Raw genomic sequence first — 4264 nt, forward strand, 5'->3', positions numbered from 1 at the left:
CTGACAGTTAGTAGGTAAATTAACACATGGACACGATTCTGCCCCAGTTTCTGTACAGCAAGGCTTTCTCAGGAGCAGTTTACAGATGACATAGGAAGGAGATTCCCACACACACACTCCACGTGGATACTTCAAGCAGCATTAAGTAAACAAGCAATAATTTGATATGTGCAGTTCTTGTGTATGACATCCCACATGACATGCCAAGTCCCTCTCTTTCCTAGTGCCACCATGAGGGACAAAAAAAAAAACAAACCCAAACCCAAGACTAGGAAACTCAAGAACGAGAATACATTGGTTTATGCATAATTTTCAATTTCTCTTATGCACAGACAGAGGAAGGACTGCTAATGCTAGTATGTAATTAAAGCAGCATCAGGAGGCACATCACAACAGTAAGTTACCATACACCAGCACAGCCTGCCAAGCTGATTTCAACCTCAGGACCAACTATGTGGGTGACTTCATTAAAACTGAGGCTTTTTCAGTTCTCAGAAGACAAAATCGATACAGGATATGTCTGTGGGATGACAGGAATTGTCCATCACTTCACTAAAGTGTTCCTGGAGAGTTGAGATTCCCAGCACTACCAGGTGTGATTTTGACAGCAATGCCCCAGATCCTCAGCAAGGATCATAGTAAACAGGACAGAGACTTGCGGGAAGAAGAAATCTCTGCTTAAGGAGCTTTATGTTAAAAAACATATCTATAAGGGCATGAGATCAAGGTATCATCAGGTATAATGGCAAATACATACTTGATTCATCTTTGCAGAGTCAGACAAGTAAAGGGATGAAGATCATGTATGACTGCCTTTACTCTTCCAGTGCCATTAATTTGCTTGAATTTTATCCATTTAGTATGCTGTTGGGGAACACTAGAGCTCTATTATCTCTTCCAGTAAACTGTTGCTGTATTTGTGATCAGAATCACAAAGAAACACATTTTTATGGTGATGGGATATTCCAAGTCTCAAACCATAAACACTATTGTGCTTAGTGTGCAAAATGGTTAATTTTTTGCACACGTTGTATGAGCAAATAGAAAAAAATTGCTGAGCCTGAAAAAAAATTGTAAGTAGTCACTTGAAATCTTCAAGGAGGCAGCAAAAAATCGTAAGAGTGAATTCCTGTGTTACCAAATATTGTCTTGTGTAAAATATTCAGGGTTGGCTGGAATCTGACCCCTCTAAGAAGAGAGAAGTGAAACACCAGGACCTTATAAATATGGTTAAATGGCCGCAGCCGCTACTGCTGACACAGTTACACTGGCATAAAAGATGTCTCTGCCGCATAGTTTGTTTTGATAAATTTGTAGAAATAAGCTCTATCAGTATAATCACTCTTACTCATGTTACTTCAGTCCACTTCAAGAGTTGCATCAATTTACTGGTATTGGTTACTAAACTAAACAGTCAGTACAAAACTTCTCTGTAGGTCAACCACACATAGTCCAGTGACTCCAGAAAGTCCAGTAAGGAGGGAATCTGGTCCAGAATATTCCCAAAGCATTAACTAAACCACTCCACTTCGATGGCATCTTTTAGCAAGGTGTCGTGAATTCCTTGTAAGCATTTAACAGAGAGAACCTCCCAGTGCCCATGAGGCAGGTTAGCCGTTCAAAACACTTTGTATGTCAAGAAAAGGAATGGAAATGTTTCCAGGTAAATAGTTTAAATGGTCACACAAAATACATGAAAAAAAAGTCCTAGACAATTTCTGTCTCTTGGTCCTAGGATGTGATCACGCATGCGATCCTTTTAGCCAAGCGCAAGATGAAGTAGGAGTTCAGACAACCACAGAACAATGTAGCAAATCTCAGCTAAATAAATTTAATTTGAGAAAGGAATAGTCGTAATAATAAAAAGGGAGAAAGGTTCAGGGGTCACTTAGCATCCCATATTTGGGGGTATTTGTGCCAGAAAGTAAAACAGTTGATGTTAAGTACATACTTGCAACAAAGTTGTTCGACTTGACATGCTGTGTCACCAGTATCAAACTGATTTCTTGCCAACACATTCTTCCATTTAGCCCTACATAACCAATACAAGCGGTGTGATCTCCCCGGTAGTAAGAAGGACTTTCTGTGTTGTAAAAAAAATACAATGCTTTGGCACTGAGTGGAAGACAAAACAGAGGTATACCTAGAGTCCATAAGACCCAAGTAGTAAAAAAAATATTCGAACTGCCACTGAGATCCAGCTTCAGGCAAAATCAGGACTAGCCCACTGCTGCACACGCATAAAGGTGGGAATCTTCTTCCCCCGGCAGACAGAAGGAGATGGCGTGCCAGCAGTCTCAAGGGAGCACCACGACGGTGGACAAGCAGCTGAGCGGCTGGCTGGATGTTGGTGGCTGCCTGTGTTGGCTGTGCATGGTGTGCAAAGCTGCCATATGCTGCGCGGCCCAGCCAGGGTCTCAAGCTGCTTCTCCGCAGGAGGATTTCCATCTGTACCCCTGCCACGTGTGCCTCCACTCTGAGGAATTCCAAAAGGGCTGCCAAGATCCGTAAAAAGTAATATCCCCGCTCCCTTGTCAGCGCTGGCAAAAACAAGGTCTGCGTTCCTTCGACTGTGGGCTCTTTGGAGCAGGAATAGGAAACACAAGTACTACAATTAATATTGTTCCTCAGAATGCTGAATAATGAAGCAGAACTCATTAGAAAAAAATGTTCATCTTCACAGTACTTGAGCATCCCTTCTCATTTCAGACAGGTGCCTGGCATCAGGGCTCTGCCAGGTTGCAAGGTACATGGTACTCTGTCTTCAGCAAAAATGAAAGAAATGATAGAAGGAAAATCAAAGCCACGCATTGAGGCATCTCAAATTAGATCGCAGGACCTGGAGAAGGTGAGCATCTACTCCATCACTTTGTCCAGCTAGGCAGCGGAAGGTACTCCACCACTTGGTGTAGGTGTATCACACTCCCTCTTCAGAAACCGATCAGATATTAACTGCAGCAAACTGTAGTAGAAATCTTGGCCAAACACTCGCCAGGCAACCATTTCACCATTGGCAGCAGCTGCCATGAGAAGAGGTCCCCAGGGCTGTGGTCAGGCTGGAGTGCTACATGCCTTGGTGGGACACGGCACACGTGGACGCATCCCATGGAAACACACAGCATCATTTCCCTGCCTGAAGAGATGCTACAGCAGGAGGAGAGGGACCAGGACTCCTCTCCACCCTGCTGTGCCATGGCCAGCAAAGCCCCAGCCACTGCTCAGCAGCAGGACTGGCCACAAACTCAGCCTCTACTACCAGGCATCCTAAATTCATGTCACTGGGTGGACAGATTTAGTAAAGGACACTGTAACCTGGCCAGTCATCCTAATCCCGCCAGCGTATTTAGCTGTCAGTAGCATTGAGCACCTCTAACGACAAGGCAGTGCATAGATTTAAATGTCACTGTGAGGCAAAATCTGTAAAGCAGGAAGGTACCAGCTCTACTTTGAGTAGAAAAACACTACAGCACTTCCTAAAGCAAGGAGAAAAAAGGAGTTCCTGTTTTACACAGCGGGAAGAATGTGGTTATTACAGCTCGCTCATTACAGCAAAAGTATAAGGCAGAAACAAGTACTTGGCTGTACGCAGAAGTGAGCATTTTGCACTTGATCGTGTCAGATGCTGAAAAGCAATTTGAGACATCGAACAGATTTTACAACCAGTTTTGAAAATGGGATGACACTCTTCTGCTATCAATTGTGATATACTTAGAGAGCGCAAGGCGCTTCTTCAGGAAGCTGCTCTTACATTTCTCTTGTACAAAGCATGTGCGAGAGCAGCCAGCAAACCCCCTCAGCTCTAGCAAACGCTTCCCTCGCTCCCCCCAGACGCACATGCAGCATATCCCTCTTCACTCCCCTGGATAACCATTCTGCAAGCCTCCCCCCAGCTCCCTGATACCCAGCCAGCACAGCCTCCAGACATCCGTCCAGCAAAGCCTCCCCTTAGGTCTCCCCAGCACATCCATGCGGCACACACACACACGCTCCCCACCAGCTCACTGGGAAATCCATGCAGCAAAGCCCCGTGGCGCCACCGACCACCACCCAGCAAGCCCTGCCCCAGCTCCCCGGGACCCCTATGCAGCAGCGCTCCGCACCCACCCCGGGCACCCAGGCAGCAGCCTCCCTCTGCTCCCGGGACATCCGTGCAGCAACCCCGCTTAGGTCCCCGGGGTTATCCACCCGGCAGAGCCCCCCCGAGCCCCCCCGGCCCCCGCCGCAGCCCCAGCTCCCCGGAGCACCCCTGCAGCAAGCCCTCCCC

Source organism: Egretta garzetta, unplaced genomic scaffold, assembly GCF_000687185.1.
Source record: "Egretta garzetta isolate BGI_Z169 unplaced genomic scaffold, ASM68718v1 scaffold401, whole genome shotgun sequence".
NCBI lineage: Eukaryota > Metazoa > Chordata > Aves > Pelecaniformes > Ardeidae > Egretta > Egretta garzetta.